The sequence below is a fragment of the Megascapheus bottae genome, chromosome 8, assembly GCF_031878675.1.
Source record: "Megascapheus bottae isolate mThoBot1 chromosome 8, mThoBot2.hap1, whole genome shotgun sequence".
Lineage (NCBI taxonomy): Eukaryota > Metazoa > Chordata > Mammalia > Rodentia > Geomyidae > Megascapheus > Megascapheus bottae.
The window spans coordinates 40,905,235-40,924,336 of NC_143516.1; the positions used below are offsets into that span (position 1 = coordinate 40,905,235).

Genomic DNA, 19,102 nt, shown 5'->3' on the forward strand with positions numbered 1-19,102 from the left:
ATATTCTAACTATACTGTGTTACTTGTTTCAAATATAAATATCTACCCATTAACATGAGAGGAAGAACATAGAGTAGGATGGGGGAGAATGGAAGAGCTTAATACTGCATATCTTAACACAGACAAAGGCCCACAGTGATAGGCCAAATTCTACCTCACTTCACCATCTCCAAGTCCTAGGGCAAAACGAATGGACATGAATAGATGCATCAACAAAGCCACATAGATCAAAGATTGACCAGAAATCATAATAAGATTCAGCTACAGGAATGCTCTCTCAGACATACATAAAGTAGTAGTAAAGATGATATGGCTAGGAAGACATCCAAAGACTGACCAGTGCATTTAGCCTCTCAGAAAGTCTATTAGCACTAAGTTCATTACAGTTCTGAAGGAAAGAATGAGGTGCTTCAAGATAGAACTAACATACATCTGCATTTGTGTACTGTTAGATTTGACAGAAGGGAAATGGTGAGATTAGGTCAGGTAAGGAAAACACCACAAAAGTGTTTAAAATTGTGTGACTGTGTGTGTGTGTATGTGTGCGCATGCATGCATCTGACAGACCTGGGGCTTGAACTCAGAACCTGGGTGCTGTCCCTGAGCAGGTTTTGCTAGTTTGTTCGCTCAAGACTAGCCCTCTACCATTTGAGCCACAGCTCCATTTCTGCTATTTGGTGGTTCATTGGAGATGCAAATCTCATGGACTTTGCTGCCTGGGCTAGCTTTGAACCAGGATCCTCATATCTCAGCTTACTCAGTAGTTAGGATTACAGGCATGAAGTACTACTGGTGAGGAGCATAGAAAATATCTATATATTTTCTATAAACCTATGATTAGCCATTTGTATTTTTATACTTGTACAAGGTCGGACTTGTGAGGGTCAGCCAACTAGGCACAAGCCTGTTAGCCTGTCCACATCTGGCCTCTTGTCGGGTTTTCTCCACTGATCACATATTGGGTCTGTCCCTTCACCTGTTAGTCTGGCCCCTTGTCGGGTTTTCTCCACTGATCACATATTGGGACTGTCCCTTCACCCTTTCAGTTCAAAGCTCAACAGCTCACTAAACCGACCAATGACTAGTCACGACCCTCCTCCTGTTTTGTATTGTGCCAATCATTTAATGGAATCTTGGTGCCAGTGCTTACTGGGACGTGCCCCCTACCTAAGAATGCATTAAAGGGGCTGTAATTTTGTGCTCGTGGCCTCTGGTCTGCACTCGACTATCAGTGCGCAGAGACCCATGCTCAAACTCCTCAATAAACGACTTATTGCAATTTGCATTGATCTTTGGTCTCTGGTGAGACCTGGGCATTACACTGGTGCTTGGCCCTAAAATACCTTTTAGGTAATTTAGGTCATGGGGCTTGAACTCTTGGCCCAGGTGTTGTCCCTGAGCTCTTCAGCTAAAGGCTAGCACTCTACCACTTGAGCTACTGCATTACTTCCTAAAATATCTTTTACTTAAGCAATGGTAAAGGTGCTTCATGGTTAGATATTTTGTTGTTGTTGTTGTTATTAGATGATGATGATGATGATGATGATGATGATGATGATGACGACGACGATGTATTTGGCGGAACTAGGATTGAACTCTGAGTCCTGTACCTTCAAGGCTGGTACCTGGGCCACATCCTCAGCCTTTGGATACCTCATTTTTTTCATATATTTTTTATTGTAATTAATAGAAGGGTTACATGATATTTGCCAGATAGAAGGTGCTGGATACCTCATTTTTAAGTTCTATACTTTGCCAGAAATTTCAGTATCTAATCAAGCTCCTTAAGTGTTTGAATAGAGCAACACCTTTTCTATTACAACTATTTGCCATATGGTAGATGAGACAATTTGATCACCTCTGCTCCAAGCGCTCACACAGGTTCATTGCACTCTGAGCTAGTCAACCTTCTCCGGAAGTGCCGTGTTCTTCCCAGTGTTAGTGTTGCTCACCATGCCCCTCTGCTGGGAACTGAGGTCCCTGGTTCAAAGCCATCTAGGCAAAAAAGTCTTTAGACTACTCTATCCAGTTAACCCGCAAAGAGATGGAAGTGGGGGAGTGGTTCAAATGGTAGAGCACCAGCCTTGACTTAAAAAGCAGGAGCTCTAAGCCCCACAGTACCAGAAAAAAGAAAAGGGGGGAGGGAGGAAAGAGAGAGAAGGGACATTTTACTAAGTGGATCTTTGTAGATTACAAAATTAAGATTGTTTTAGGAATAAAAGAAAAATATGTCTAAAATGTAAGTTTTGTGCAATTTTATTCTGGCCCGCATTGTTTATAAGGGTGTGATTTTAAAAACACATATAGAAGGATATACCTGGCATTGCCAAATATCCATTACTAAAAATGTTTTGCACTTCCAAATCACATAATTGATGATTGTTCAACCAATGCATCAACTATGATAGTGTAATTGAATAATTAATTATACACATAGAACAAAACCACCACAAACCGGGCCGGGAGTTTAGCCTAATGGTAGAGTACTTGCCTAGCATGCATGAAGATGGGGGTTCGATTCCTTGGTACCACGTACATAGAAAAAGCTGGAAGTGGTGCTGTGGCTCAAGTGGTACAGCTCTAGCCTTGAGAAAATCCCAAGGACAGTGCTCAGGCCCTGAGTTCAAAGCCCAGGACTGGCAAAAAAAAAAAAAAATCAGCCACCACAAACCTCTATGAAAAATGAGAAAACGATGAAAAAAATCACAAAACTTTAACTACTTTCGCCATTTACTCCAACGGAGACGTTTACCCTTCGGTCCCAGTTTCTCCGCCCTAAGCCGGGGTGGAAGACATCAAGGCAGGCCGTGGTCGCGGTTAGGGCGTCACTATGAAGCATCACGGAACCCCTGCATCCCGGTGACCCCCACCCTCCACTGGCCTGCGCCAGGTCTTAGACGAAGTCCCCGGGGTTGGAAACACGTTCCCCGGGCGCTCCGGAGAAGCTATGTGGAGAAGGGGGTGAGATGGCGGGACTCGGCCGGCTTACCTGGCCTCATCGACGGGCGCTGGGTGCGGAACGAACACTCCGCACTGAGACAGCGGAGGCGGCTGCTTCTTTTTGGGGCGCCAGAGATGAAAGGAACCGTGTTTCTTGGGGGCCTTGGACGGGCTAGGCTCCCTGGGATCGCCTTGGGGTGGCGGCGAAAGCGGCATCTTCTCCGTCGACCTCCTCTCCCGGCTGCTGGGGCGCTGTGTTCTCCACCGCCCGGCCCGGGCGCAGCCACACACCTGAGCGCAAACCTGCCCGCCTCCCCGAGCGCGCGCCGGGAACCCGCCCCCTGGCTGCTCGTGCGGGCCACAGGCCACAAGCACTGGAGCAGCGCAGCAATAGGGGCGCCCTGGGCTAAGGAGAGCAAGGGATCCCGACGCTGCGCCTCCGCGAGGCGCCAGCTGCAAGGTGCCCAGGTGAGACACGCGCGCCAAAAGCCCCTGTAAGGCCCCCGGGGCGCAGCTTCCCGGCAGCGACACCTGCTGGACACGCGGGGAACCGCGCCCCCTGCATCGGCTCAGGGTCTGGAGCCACCAGGCTTCTAGAGCCATGGGTGACCCCACCGAAGACTTTTTGGCCTTTCTTGAAGCTTGGATGACTGCTTAGTCACGAACCCCAGTGGCAGAAGGATGGGTGAGGCATATCCCCTGGTCTAGCAACCTGGCTCTACTCTGGCCTTTCGGACCCCTGACCAATGTCATCTGCTGGTAGCTTCTATTCCTGTTTGTAAACATCAATGATAACTTCCTCTTCCATCAAGAGTCTGAACAATTAATCTGGATTTCCATGTCTCATAAGGCACAAAAGGATTTTTCCATATATTTTGGTTATCTTTTTCCATATATTTTTTATTGTAATTAATAGAAGGGTTACATTACATTCGCCATATGGAAGATGCATTACTTCACATACATTGATACCCTTTCTCCTGTCTTGGTTCCCATTTCCCTCCCCCCCCACCCCACCCTCATCTTGTTTTCCCCCCTTTCCTAACCAATTTCAAATAACCAAATACGCATATATCCAATATATCAGATAACAAAGTGAAATACTGTAACAATATGAGATAACCAAGGGACAGCAAAAGAGATGAGAGATAACATAGTACATTAAGGACAACAATTACTCATTATATGGCTTTTATTTCTATGTCCTAAAGGGCCTTTCATTTAGCGTCATACTGTATGGCCTTATGTATCTAGGTTTTGCTCTATTGCAAATCTCTACTAGAAGAGCCCAAGGTTTCTACTGATTATGATAAATGAGGGAAATCATTGAGCCTATGTTCCTTTGAGTCTGGCTTACTTCACTTAATATGATTTTTTCTAAATCTTTCCATTTCCTTACAAATGGGGAGATGTCATTCTTTCTGACAGCAGCATAGAATTCCATTGTGTACAAATACCACATCTTGTTGATCCACTCATCAACTGAGGGACATCTGGGTTGGTTCCATGTCTTTGCTATGGTAAATAGTGCTGCAATGAACATGGTTGTGCTAGTGGAGATTTAGTATGTCCTTGTTTCTGGACAATTGGGTAAATGCCAAGTAGTGGAATTGCTGGGTCATAGGGGAGCTCTATGTTTAGTCTTTTGAGGAACTGCCATACTGCTTTCCATAGTGGTTGAATGAGTTTGCACTCCCACCAACAGTGTAGTAGTGATCCCTCCTGGCCACATCCCCTCCAGCATCTGTTGTTATTAGATTTCTTGATCCTGGCCATTCTAACTGGAGTGAGGTGGAATCTTAGAGTAGTTTTGATTTGCATTTGTTTTATGGCCAGAGATGTCAAGCATTTCTTCATGTGTCTATAGGCCATTCTTATTTCTTCTTCAGAGAAGACTCTCTTTAAGTCTTTGGCCCATCTTTTAATGGAATGGTTGTTACTTTGGAGATTAGTTTTGGAGTGATTCAATTTTTTGAGCTGTTGGTATATTTTAGATATGAGGCCTTTGTCTGTTGTATGATTAGTGAAGATCTTCTCCCACTCTGTAGGCTTTCTAGTTCATTTACTAGCTATGTCCTTTGCCATACAGAATCTCTGCAGTTTAATGCAGAGTCCCACTTATCCAGCCTTTCTCTGATTTGTTGTGTTTCTTGGTACAAAAGGATTTTTTTTATGTAGTGCAGTTGGGTGTCAGTGGCTCACACTTGAATTCCTAGCTCCTCAGGAAGCTGAGATCTGAAAATCATGTTTCAAAGCCAGTCGGGGGAAGTAGAGCTGTGGCTCAAGTGGCAGAGTGCTAGCCAAAAATCAGTGCAGAAAGGGAGGGTAGTGCAGGTTTGTAACCTCATCTCTCTAAGGCTGAGGTAGGAGATACTCAGGTTTGAGGCTAGCCTGGGCTGCATGGGTTTCAAGCTGGAGTACCAAGGCCTCTACACTCTAATACCTTATTCTTTCTTTTCCACTATGAAGATGCAGCTAATTCTTTTTTTTCTACTTTTTTTTCTTTTTTTTAGCAGTCTTGGGGCTTGAACTCAGGGTCTGGGCACTGTTGCTGAGATTCTTTTGCTCAAAGTGGGAGCTCTACCACTTGAGCCACACAGCACCACTTCCAGCTTTTTCTGTTTATGTAGTACTGAGGAATCCAACCCAGGGCTTCATGAATGCTAGGCAAGTACCCTACCTCTAAGCCACATTCCCAGCCCTAGTCTGTAGATTTCCTAATAGCTAAAGTCATGTGCCCTTTTGGCCACTGTTGAACCCCTAATGACTGGCACAAATAGGCACTGGATATACATCTGCAATTTCAATTATTCAATAATTAGATGTAAGCTTGCCATGGTGGTTCAGGCTTGTGAGTTTAGCACCCAGGAGGCTGGAGAAGGAGGATCATGAGTTTGAGACTAGCCTGGACTATATAGTAAGACTCTATCTTGAAAAAAAAAACCAAAACAAGTTAGAATTGCCTGTAGAAGGAGAAATATGGTACCTGAGATTAATCTAGTAAAGGAGTCAAACATGTAAGCAGACATGGATATAAATTTAGTAAATGTTCTAATGAAGTTACTTCGGTCAATATTCTTTAGTCACTATAAAAAAAAAACATACCCATTTAGATTTTTTTTGTTCCCCACTCCTCCCACCCCAAACAAACACAAAGGTTATTTGAAAGAAAAAGATGGCTGAAAATTTGGCTTAGTGGTAGAGTACTTGCCTAGCATGCATGAAGCCCTGGTTTCAATTCCTCAGTAGCACAAAAGCAGAAAAAGCCAAAAAAAAAAGTGGCATTGTGGCTCAAATGGTAAAATGGTAAAATCTTGGAGCAAAAGAAGCTCCAAGATAGTGCCCAGGCCCTGAGTTCAGTCCCCAAGGACTGGCAAAAGAGAGACAGAGACACAGACAGAGACAGAGACACAGACAGAGACAGAAAGAAAGTTATGAAAGAAATAGAAAAATATCTACAGAAGAGTCGTAAAAGGAATCCCTGGATTTATTTAAGCAATCATTTGACTTACTGTTTGGTTATTTACTGAAGGACAGTAGGTAGTGTATAAACTATTTAGAGCCCCGAGGAGTCAAACTCTGAAGCCCAAATGTATGAGGCAACCCAGAAAACTGGTCAGGCAAATACTACTTTTCACAAATTTTACTTCATCTACTACTTACCAGCAGTTCTGCGACTAGCCACCTTAAAGCTCAAGGCCTACCCAGACAGGTCTCAATAGATGGTGCTGCCTCACTCTCCTGGTAGTACTTTTGTAAAAAGGCAACTTTTTTTTTAATGGTTTTGATTTTTTTTTGAGTTTTGCATTCAGAAAACTTATTTGGTAAAAATAGATGGATTTCCAAGTAACAAACATAAAATTTCTAATGAGTAGTATGGATGGAACTAATTAATTTATACTTATATATTCTAGTGCCATCACCTGGGTAAGATGGACATATACAAAAACGATAGTTAATTCCCATTTGAGACTGAGAATAGTGTTTAATTTAGCAATTTGAGCTGGGAGCCAGCAGTTCATGCCTGGAATCCTAGCTACTCAAAATGCTGAGATCTGAGGATCTAGGTTCAATGCAAGAGGAAATTTTAAAACTCTCTGAAAGAACTAAAATTCTCCCAAATTTCTATCTGTGTCATTTGATCTGAACCCATTGAAATTACCTTGCTTGCAGGAGGAAAGATTCAGAGAAGCATCTTATGTGGAAGGCAAACTGCCTCCTAAACAAGCGATGGGGTCTTCTAATCATCTTAAAGCAAACAGCCAAAAACAAGACCATCTTGTTCTTGCTTTGCTCCAGTAATAAAATGAGAAATTTTCTGGAACTGCTCCAGGGACAAAGATTGAACTCAAGATAAACCAGGCCATATCTTTGATTTTATGCATGCCTTTATAACTCTCCCTCTTTCTCCCTTTTTAAACTGATGCCGATGTCAAGATCTCTGAAGATGTACTCAAGTGCTAACTTCCCACAGGCTATCATGTAATAAATTCTCTACCCTTCAACATGTCACTCTTTTTGGCATATGGGGGTAAATGGCCAGATCTAACTTGAGACCCTTGGACTTTAGACTGGTGACTGAAAACCCAGATTCAGTTCAGGGGTATAAAAAAGTTCTGTAGCTGCTTGGTGGTTCACACTTAGCTACTCAGGAGGCTGAGATCTGAGGATCAAGGTTCTAAGCCAGCCAGAGGACAAAAGGACCTGAGACTCTTATCTCCAATTAAACCTCTAGAAAATACAAAGTGGGGCTTGGCTCAAGAGTAGAGCTGTAGCCTTGAGCTGAAGAGCTCAGGAACAGTGCCCAGGCCAAGTTCAAGCCCCATGACCCACACACAAAAAAAGTTCTGTGGCCAAGTGCTCGTGGCTCATGCCTGTGGCACATATCTGTAGCATATGCCTTTAATGTTAATTACCCAGGAGACTGAGCTCTGGGTGTTGTGGTTCAAGGGCAGCCCAGGCAGGAAAGTCCATGACACTCTTATCTCCAATGGGCCTCCCAAAAGCCTGAAATGGTGCTGTGGTTCATGTTGATAGAATGCTAGTCTTGAATACAAAAGCTCAGGGAGGGCTCCCAGACCCTGAGTTCAAACCCTAGGACTGGAAAAAAAAAATCCATGTAGGTACACTTAATTGAAAGACCTTGGGTCATTTAACCCTTTCCTGACTACAGGGAAATTTTGGTTCTCTGGGTTCTACCTCAGAGAAATGGAATTTATGTGGCTAAAACTTGGCTAACAGGAACGGTATTCAAAAGGCGCTGTGGTCAGAATGTGAACAATGAACACAGCCAAAGAAAAGGGCAAAGGGCTATGGGAACACAGAATGACTAAGTCTTTCTCACTGACTCAGGGAAGTCTTCAGCTGGGAAGTGACAGGTTACTGAGCTGTAATTGATGAATAAGAATTTACTAGTTATAAAAGAAAGGGCAGATAATCTAGGAAGAATAAACAGCATAGGTCAAAGCCATGGATTGTCCACAGGCATGCGCAGTTTGTGATGAATAATCACAAGTTGGGAAAGGTGAAGAAAAGGGGAAGAGGTGGGGCAGAAAGACAGGAGATGATATTGATAAAATCAAGTAGGGTCAGATGGCTGCTTATTTCATAAGTAAGACTTTAAAGGAGTTTGAACTTCACTTTGTAGGCAATGGGGACTGCTATAGTTTCGATCATATTTCCCAAAGCTCATATGATAAAGGCTTGATCCCCAGATTGATACTATTTGGAGGTGGTGAAATCTTTACAAGGTGGAGCCTATTGGGTGGTCTTCGGGTCATTGGTAGTATGTCCTAGAAGGGAAAAGTGGAACACCAGCTTCTTCTTCTTTTTTTTTAATCAAAATATCCTTTATTTTATAAAATGTTAGGGAAAAAATTATCAAGAAAGAAATACCTTTTCAATAGATGGAAAGATATTCAGCTCTATAAAAATAAGTATTTTTACCCTAGCACATATTTTTGCTGCAGTGTAAAAGGGGCTTGAAGCATAAAATATCTCCCTAGGAACAATCTATGAAGCAGAGTCTCTGTTCCCTAAGTGAGGGATGCAGACTGAATTACATCTGGTCTCCAAAGCATGGTTTACTGGCCTGTGTAGGCAGATTAGAGATCTGTTGTTTCAGGAACTGTTGTTGACCCACTTTGGGCTATGATGAAGCCTATTCTTCATCCTCGGGATAACATCTCATGACCTTGGTAGAATCAGGCTGGTTGGAAAGTTTAATTGTGATAGTCTCTCTCAGTGGCATTGTGGGGTACTCTTCTATTTCAGGTTCCATTTTGCAATTTCCCATCAATTATGAATAACTACTATTATCCGTTATTAGCATTTCCCCCTCAAGGGACTGAAATCCTGAAATCTTTTAGGAAACAGAGTTGAAGACAGTCTTTGACTTGTTCCTTCTGGCATGGAATTGAGCTAAAAGTAATGTGAAGAAATAGTTCACTAACATGCCTACCTAATTCCCAGACCTGTTTACCTTCCAATTGAACAGAAATATCCACCCTTGCTTTTCTTTCAACTACTACTTGCTATTTCTGTAGAGTCAAGATTCTGTACATCCAGGATATCAAGGATGCTTCTTCCACTAATTGGACTTTAAATTGTTCATTTTTTAAACTGGGGTTTACCTTTATCTTCAACCAGCTTCTTGTGTCTCCCCCCTCCCCCCTCCCGCCCCTGCCTTTGCTTCTGGCCTTGAGATAGTAGTGGTTTCCCTCTGCCATGCTCCCACAGGCCTAAAACAATAGAGAAACTATCATAAACTGGAACTTTTCAAACTTCCTAAGTAGCTAGGGTTATAGGTTTGGGCCACCCATTCCCCACCCAACTTACATTTTTAAGTAGAAGAGTTGTTTGCTTGTTTTTTTTTTTTTTTTTTTTTTTTTAGGATTTAAGTTTTTTATTTGAAAAACTAAAAAGCCTATTGGGTTCCTTCTTCTTCCTTCTTGACCCTTTTAAGTCCAGGCTCAGTTCTTTCTGGGTTCTGTTCAGTTTGCTGAGTTAGCCACTCTTTCTCAAATTGCTTCAGCATGTCTGGAGTAAGGAGTCCTTGCTGCACCAACCTGGAAGCCAAGGAGATCTGGGGATAGGAGTCTCAGAAGCTTTGCTTCCTGTGATTTTGATGCTGCGCAGTCTTCTTGATGGGCTCTTCAAGGTTCCCGACAAGCCCTCCAAATTCAATAGCTCCCGTGTCTTAGAGATTTTAGTCAGTTTGGTGATGTTGTGCACGCCATCTTGGATAATTTCATCTAGTTCTTCCTGGAGCTCTCGAACAATGCTGGCATCTGGAAACATATCCATAAATCGGTAGCTTAGCCACAGGTAAAGATCCAAGACATCATGGACAGCTTCCAGATCCATAAGGTCCTTAAGATTTTTAGGTGGAAGTAAAGGCCATCTGATGTATCTGTAACAATGAGGAACAGACAAAAGCTGCTTCTTGTTGATAGGAGCTGTGCAGAACACATACCTCACTCGCAGACTTAATGGAATATGCTGGATCAACTAATGAGATTAAAAAGTGTTGTAACGGGGCGATGGTAGGCAAACATTTCAATCTGCTCAGCAGTTGGATGAAGCTTTATTGGAGACACAGGCCCATTCAAAATTTCCTTTAATAAATGGAGGTCTTCTCGATTCACTGTTGTGACTTCTCCTTCCTTAAACTGCGAGCTGAACCTCCCAGCTCTACCAGCAATCTGCAGAGCTTGCGAGGTGGTGATCGGCTCTATTTCTTTCTCCCCCTTTTCATTGATACTGGTCTTTATGAGGAAGTAAAATATGATTCTCCTTATGCTCAAATTAAGCCCCATGCCAATAGCATCTGTGGCAACCAGGATTTTGCATGGATCATTGGGATCATTAAGTTATTTTGCTAGGGCAAGTTTGGTCCCATATATAACAGCTGATTCCAACCCTTGAACTTCAATCTGTCAACTAACAGAATAAATATCATTCTTGCTAAAACAGACAATGCAGTCTCCAGGCTGAAGGTTATCTAAAGATTCCAGTGCATGGTCCAGAATGGAGATGGGAGTTAGCCCCTTATACCTTTGAACCTCCACCTCCTCCCTGGTTGTGTAGAGCAGTTCAGTAACCAGGTCAATAGCAGCAGATTCTCCACACAAATGGACTTCTTCAGCACAGAGTCCTAGAAGTGCTCTGGTCTAGGCCCATCCTCTGCCTGGATCTCCAATCATCTGAATTTCATCTATTACAGCCACTTCATCAGGAGTGGTAGCACTGCACATCTCAACAGTACAGGACCCATGGGCAGCTTGTCTGCCATCAGCCTCCACTGTCACATGCTCTTCACCTGTCACCAAATCACATGGTATGCCAGCAATATTACTCTTTGCAAAGATCTCATGGGCCAGTAATTTTAAAGGGCCACAATATATTCCAGACTTGGTTGACAAGTATTTCTGGATCGCATGGTAAGTCTTTCCACTGTTTGTGGGTCCCGAATGAAATACCAGTTTGGTGGTATTCTTAAGTCACTGATTTTACAGTCCAAAACAGGAAATATTTGTTTGGCATGTGTCAGGAAAAATGTCTCCACGTGTGCTGCACTGAAGCAAATGTCATTCAAAACAATGTGAATGAATGCCCACATCCAGGAAATGAGACTGTAGAATATAATTTGGGAAGCTGATGAAAGCTTGGTGAAAAAGACCAGCATCAACACTCAGTTTTTGAACTTCTTTCCTTTTGTAAAACTTGTCTAAAATCTTCTTTACCTCATTCTTGGCCAGAGGCCTGGTCAGCTTAGGCCATCAGCTCTGGGGCCCTGAGGTTTCACAGTCAGGGGCATGAACAAGGATGTGTTTGGAGTTTTGGAGCCATCAGATGTCGAGGAGGCAGTGAGGGCAGGAGTGTGCCCCAAAGGCCCAGGAAAAGGATGAATGTGGAGACCCAGGGCAGAAGACTCGGCTGCCCGCTGGCCTGCCCGTTGCCCCACCGTGAGCGGGGCCCACAGCAGGGCACACCTGGGGAAAGACATGGAAGCCGAAAGCTCTATTTTTGTTTTAATGCCAACACTAGGGCTTGAACTTAGGGCCTCATGATCTTCCATTGCTTTTTTTGCTCAAGTGTAGAACTCTACCACTTGAGCTACATCTGTGCTTCCAGCTTTTTGATGGTTCACTGGAGATAAGAGTCTCTTGGATTTGTCTTCCTAGTCTTGCTTTGAAGCTCAGTTCTTAGACCTCAGTCTCCTGAGAAGCTAGTCTTACAGGCAAGAGCCACCAATGCCTGGCTACTACTTAGGTTTTATAAAGAGGAGCTTGTTGAAGTGGAATAGGGAGACTAATCAGGTGAAGAAGGTTTGCTGGTCTTCAGGTTGCTGTAGAAAGCAGGGCAAGAACGAAGAAGAGTAGATGTCTAACAAGATGCACACAAGAGATGAAATCAAAAAGAAATAAGGATGACTTAAAGGTTAGACTTCCAGTTTAGGAAAATGGATAGAGAAGTCACTAACTATACACCTGAATACCAGAGAAAGGTTATTTACACATAAAAATAAAGTTTTGTTTTGAATATCATATCGAAGCCTGGCAGTTATATTCGTAAAGTCTGAAAAGCTAGTGAAAACTGTGGGCTGTAAAGGTCATGGAACATATAATGCAGAGAAAGATAGGAGAAAGGGGAGAACGAAAAGGAGAGGGAAAGAGATGTGGGGTAGGAAGGGAGGGAGAGAAGGAGAGAGATAATTGGATGTCACTGCATTGGTGGAAGTTGGTGCCATGAAATTGGGTAAGATTACCTGGGAAATACGTAGGTGAAGAATAAAGAGGAGCATAGGTGAATCCTTGGGCAACACTAGCACTGAAGTGACTTAAATGCTTACATGAAGTGACTTATATGTCTTCTTTACCTAAAGGAGAAACTACATAACAGCTGAGCAGTCTAGGCAGCAGAAGAGGTAGGAAGATAACTGGAGCAGATTACCAGGCTTTGGGCTAAACCATATGACATTTCTGCAAGATTTTACTCATCTGGTTTCTCTGTCTTGAGGTCTGTCAATAGCCAGAAGTGCTCAGGAAGTCATGAGCTGACTAGATTGTGCTATTAAAAGACTTACTTTACTGGGTACTGGCAGCTCACACCTGTAATCCTAGCTACTCAGAAGGCTAAGTCACCTGTTGGAAAACAGGACAGTCTGAGAAACACTTATCTCCAATTAATCACAGATAAAGCTGGAAGTGGCTGTGTAGCTCAAATGGCCCAGTGCTATCCTTGAGCAAATATAGTTCAGAGACAGTTCCCAAGCCCCGAGTTTAAGCCCCAGGAACTGGGAAAAAAAAAAAAGTAAATAAATAAATAAAAGACTACTTTGGGGGCTGACTAAAGTATTGGAGCATCTCTCTGGTGGCCATGATGCCCTCAGTTGAGCCCCTATGCAAAATAAATAATTTGGAAGACTAGTTTTTGTTTTATGTAATATATATATGTACATATATTATCTATAACTATAAATATGTTAACATACTATATAATATATATATATGTTTTATATATATATATATATGTTTTATATATAGTTCAGAGGACTCAAACCCGAGTCTTCGTTCATGCTGGGCAAGCACTCTAACACTAGGCCAAACTCCCAGCCCAAGGACTGGTGTCTTTATTTATTTATTTATTTATTTATTTATTTATTTATTTATTTATTTTGCCAGTCCTGGGCTTGAGCTCAGGGCCTGAGCACTGTCCTTGGACTTTCTCAAGGCTAGAGCTCTACCCCTTGAGCCTCAGCACCACTTCTGGCTTTTTTGTATGTATGTGGTACCGAGGAATTGAACCCGGGTCTTCGTGCATGCTAGGCAAGCACTCTACCACTAGGCCAAACTCCCGGCCATATATATATATATATGTGTATATATATATATATATATTTTTTTTTAAAGCCATGCTGGGTGCTGGTGGATCATGCCTATAATCCTAGCATCTCAGAAGGCTAAAATCAAAGGATCTAGGTTCAAAGCCAGTTCAGGCAGATAAGTCCACAGACTTTTTTTTTTTTTACATATTAAAAGTTTTATAGCATCTGTCCAGAAAAGATTATACACTGTACAAACTATTCAAGTCATACAAAATCATTTTTCAGTGTCTTTTCAACTGAGAAGAATCTTATTCAGCACGCTTCTCCTCCTGAGGAGTTTCATACTGAGCAAAGCTTTGCTTTCAGTTTTTTATTTTCTTCTACAGTAGCTTCATATTTTTCTTTCATTTCTGCCAATGCTTGGTGAAGCAGCTCTATTTCTGCATTTTCTGGGGTGGCAGCATCTAAGTGATGCTTTAAAAAATCCAAAGCACTATTAGGTTTCTCTGGTTCTTCATATAAGGTTACCAACACTTTGCTCAGTGTGTCCAGCCCTCCCCCCAACTGACGTCTCCAAGTATCTCCAGAACTGCCCATGCTCCCAGTCGGTGGCTTTGTAATGGGCCATAGTGACAGGGGCGTCGCTGGTGGTCTTTCACAAGACTTTTTTCAGGAAAGGAAACCTGATGCATGGTTCAGGCAGAAAAGAGTTTCTTTCAGGGAGAGCAAACTGCTGGCCTGCACAAGATGGAGGTGTGCAGAGATAGAGGGGAAGGAAAAGAGAAAAAGAAAAAGAGAGGAGGGGACTCATGTTGAGCCAAATTATATAGGGAAAGGCAGGAAGTGGGACCACAGCAGATGAAGAGGTGACCTCAGAGTGTAGGGAACGTCTCTCTGTCTGAGGGAGGTGGGACAGGGCTGTTCAGAAAATGACCTCAGCAGATGAGGAAGTGACTTCAGAGTCAGGAGATTGACAGGTGATTACTGGTTTCAGGGAGGTGAAGAAGTGAGGAGGGCCTGTTTTCCTCCTGGGCAGACCTAACACTTTTACTTATTTATTTTTTTGTCAGTTTTGGGACTTGAGCTCTGGGCCTGAGCTGCACAACCAACAATAATAATAATGATAATAACCCACCAGAATAGGAACTAAGGCTCAAGTAAAGGACTAGCTTTGGCCCTTGAGCACAAAAACCCTAGCTAACATCTATGATCTGAGTTTAAGCCCCAGGACCTCTACAAACAAAAACAAAACAGCAACAACAAATCAGCCAACTCAATTTGATTAGTGGATCATTCTTTGTTCTTTACACTTCCTTATTATCCATTTTGTGGTCTGGCTAGATTTGGTTTATCAGCTTATCCTGTCATCTGCAAACTCTGTAGGCCCCAATATCTTCACTGCCTTATTTGCTACTAACAGAATTGACTGAAGGCAATTCTTTGCACTCCTTATAAGATTAAAGGGAACCTGACTGTCCCATCTGAGCTAGTTTCTAACCACAATCCTCTAATCGCAGCCTCCTGAGTAACTAAGATTATAGGTATGAGATAGCCAACATCTGTTTTTGTTTCTGTTGTAAGAACTTAAGAGAAAGAGGTTTTATCTTTTGAAATGTAAATCCAAGTGTGACAGCAACTAACAGGTTTAAAAAACAAGCCAGGGAACATGTGATTTTTCTCTACCTTTGAATAAGAACTTTTAACCTTTAATAAGAACTTTTTTTTTTTTTTTGCCAGTCCTAGGCTTGAGCTCAGGGCCTGAGCACTGTCCTTGGACTTTCTCAAGGCTAGAGCTCTACCACTTGAGCCTCAGCACCATTTCTGGCTTTTTTCTATGTATGTGGTACCGAGGAATTGAACCCCGGTCTTCATGCATGCTAGGCAAGCACTCCACCACTAGGCCAAACTCCCGGCCCCTGAATAAGAACTTTTAATGCCATTTCTCTGCCTTATAGACTGAAAGGCTCACTCTAATCTACAATAATTTTCAGAGCTAGGATAGGTAGGACAAATACTAGCAAACTGCTTTAAGCTCAAGAAACTTTGTGATGTGTGTGGGGTGTGTGTGTGTGTGTGTGTGTGTGTGTGTGTGTGTGTGTGTGTGTGTCCCTGTCCTGGGGCTTTAACTCAGTGGCTGGGCACTGTCCTTGAGCTTTTTATTTTATTTTTTTCCAAAGCTAGTAGTCTGCCACTTGAGCGACAGCTCCTCTTCTTTCCTTTTTGGTGATCAATTAACAATAAGGGATTCAGTCTTTCCTACCTGGGCTGGCTTCTTAGATCTCAGCCTCCTGAACAGCTAGGATTTCAGGCTTCAGTCACCAGCACCAGGATCCACCTCTAAAGCATTCTGCCATTTCCTAACAGTTCCACACACTAAGGAACAAGCCTAATCAAGACCTGTCCAGGTCATAGCCATGTTTTAAGAATTTAGGTGATCTTTATTTATAAAGTTATTTTCTGTGGCAATTTATGTTTATCTATTGGGATGAGTTTCCAACATGATTCCCTTTCCATTAGAAGGAAGAGTTTCCTTTAACCAACTTTCCTTTCTTCCTTTTTTTGTGGTTGGTCATGGGGCTTGAACTCTGGACCTGGGTGCTGTCACTAAGGTCTTCATCTCAAGGCTAGCAACCTACCACTTGGAGCCACAAGCACCACATTGGGTTTTCTGGTGGTTAATTGTAGATAAGAGTCTCACAGACTTTTGTGTCCTGACTGGCCTTGAACCATGATCCATAGATCTCAACCTCCTGAGTAGCTAAGGTTACAGGTTTGAGCTACCAGTGCCCAGCCCCTTCAACATTTCTTATAATGACTATATGAAGAACAACAATTGTTCCAGTTTAAGAAACGATGATACTGACTTTTGAACTCAGGGCCTTGGACTTTCGGGTTGTTTTTTTGTTTGTTTTTTGCCGACCCTGGGGTTTGAACTCAGGGCCTGAGCATAATCCTTGGGCTTTTTCCTCAAAGCTAGCACTCTGTCACTTGAGCCACAGCACCATTTCTGGCTTTTTCTATGTATGTGGTACTGAGGAATCGAGCCTGGGTCTTGGTGCATGCTAGGCAAGCACTCTACCACCGTGCCAAACTTCCTGCCCCAGGCCTTGTACTTTCTAGGCAAGTGTGCTACCCCCTGGAGCGATGCCTCTAGCCCTAAACCATTGTAATGGTTCTATTTAGTGTTCAGACTTCATAGTGGCTTATCTGAACTAGGTTCTGGTTCTGATCTGATCTAAAAACCCTAGCTTCTAAAAACCCTTCCACACATTTGTATAGAGCAACATAAGCCAAAGGGACCACACTTATGTCTTTAGCTCAGCTCACATTATCACACAGCTTGTGTGAAGTCAGTCTCTCTGTTGATCAAACTGTAGGGAACAACTAATTAACTATACCGTATACTGTCCTAGGAATATATATTAATGGCCGTGAGTTTGGCCTAGTGATAGAGTGGGTTCAACTCCTTGGTACCACATTCATAGAAAAAAGCCAGAAGTGGTGCTGTGGCTCAAGTGGTAGAGCGTAGCTTTGAGAAAGCCCAAGGTTAGTGCTCAGACCCTGAGTTCAAGTTCCAAGACTGGCAAAAAAGAAATATATATTAATGATCCTTAAAACAGAGAGAGAGGGAGAGAGAGAGAGAGAGAGGGAAGGAAGGGAAACTATCAAGTGATTTGAGGTTAAAATGAAAGAACTGCATTGATCTTCTTTATCATTATCAGGTTACTGACCTAATACATAAAAATTGGTCATAAGTTCTATTTCTATGTAATAAGTCAGTTTTATTTCCTTGGCCATACTTTAGTATACTCTTATTATTACTATCTTCCACCTTGTCCTAAATCACCAGAAATCCATTCTTGATTTATTGAGACATTAACATTGCTTGGATTGGGTATTATCCTGAAATGAAGACATGACACATCTACATACCACACAGGCTAACTACCTGCTACTCATAGTAAATTAAGAACATTATAAAATTCTTCTAGATGAGTAAGGTTTTTGCAAGAGAGGACATGATTATTACATGAAGAAGTGGAAATAACATTTCTCTCATTTGCAACACTTATTAAGTTGCATAAATTATGCATTACTGGATTACTTATTTATGTTTGCCTTGTTCCAAAAAAAGATTTGAAGGCAGTAAGTTAAATATGGATAACATATAAGCAATGAGCTATGTACTTGATTTCCCTACCCAGATACATGGAGTATAATTTCATACACTGTTGTAACAGCATAGTAAAGTTGCTTGAGTACTTAATTAGCTACATTCAAACATTAGCAAATACTAGCTATGGGTAATTTACCTATGTGATAATCTCTTTTTTTGAAACTTTATTGTCAGGGTTACAGTTACATTTGCCAGGTAGTGGGTGCATTACTTCTGAAACATTGATACCCCTTCTCATGTTTTTGTCCCCCTTTCCTTCTCCCTACCCCCTCCAATCATCTTGTTTCTCCCCTTCCCTTTCTTATTTCAAATAAACAAATAAATGCATATACAGTACACCAGGCAACAAAGCCAGATACAGTAACCACATGAGATTAACTCTCAGGGGAAAAAAAGATAAAAGAAATAGCTGCACATGGTACATTGAGAACAACCATCACAAAGATAAGCCTCTCGTTTCATATCCTAAAGTTCATTTTGTTTGGTTTCATCCTGTATGACCATATGTACCTAGGTTTTGAGCTATTGTGTTCTTCTGCTAGGAGAGTCCTAGGTATGTACTAATTATTACAAATGAGGGAAACCATGGAGCCTATGTTCCTTTGGGTCTGGCTTACTTCACTTAATTTGATTTTTTCCAAGTCTTCCCATTTCCTTACGAATGGGGTGATGTCATTCTTTCTGCTGGCAGCATAGAATTCCATTGTGTATAAGTACCACACCTTCTTGATACCCATGGGATAATCTATCCTATTAAGTGCTTTATTTGCTATCCAGAGCAGTTCCTGTCGATGTAGACTAATTTATTTTTTAAAAAACTAGTTACAATTAATATTCTTTTATTGACTGAACTAATTCTGACTATATTATATTCATTACCTAAATTATGGAATTCCAAGTACAGGCCTATGGTACCAGATCTTGGGTAGATTTTCATCTATAAAAGAAAAATGAGGTTAGGAGTTTGGCCTAGTGGTAGTGTGCTTGCCTAGCATGCAGGAAGACCCAGGTTCGATTCCTCTGTACTACATACATAGAAAAAAGCCAGAAGTGGTAGCTCAAGTGGTAGAATTCTAGCCTGAAGAAAAGTCCAATGACAGTGCTCAGGCCCTGAGTTCAAGCCCCAGGACTGGCAAAAGAAAAGAAAAGAAAAATTG

General features: G+C 42.2%; 2 pseudogenes; both read right to left on the reverse strand.

Annotated features, from left to right (window-relative positions):
• Nucleotides 1-9,828: 9,828 nt before the first annotated feature.
• LOC150059857 (ATP-dependent RNA helicase SUPV3L1, mitochondrial pseudogene) lies at nt 9,829-11,947 on the reverse strand (annotated as a pseudogene).
• A 2,129-nt stretch (nt 11,948-14,076) lies between these two features.
• LOC150059858 (c-Myc-binding protein pseudogene) lies at nt 14,077-14,396 on the reverse strand (annotated as a pseudogene).
• Between the last annotated feature and the right edge of the window lie 4,706 nt (nt 14,397-19,102).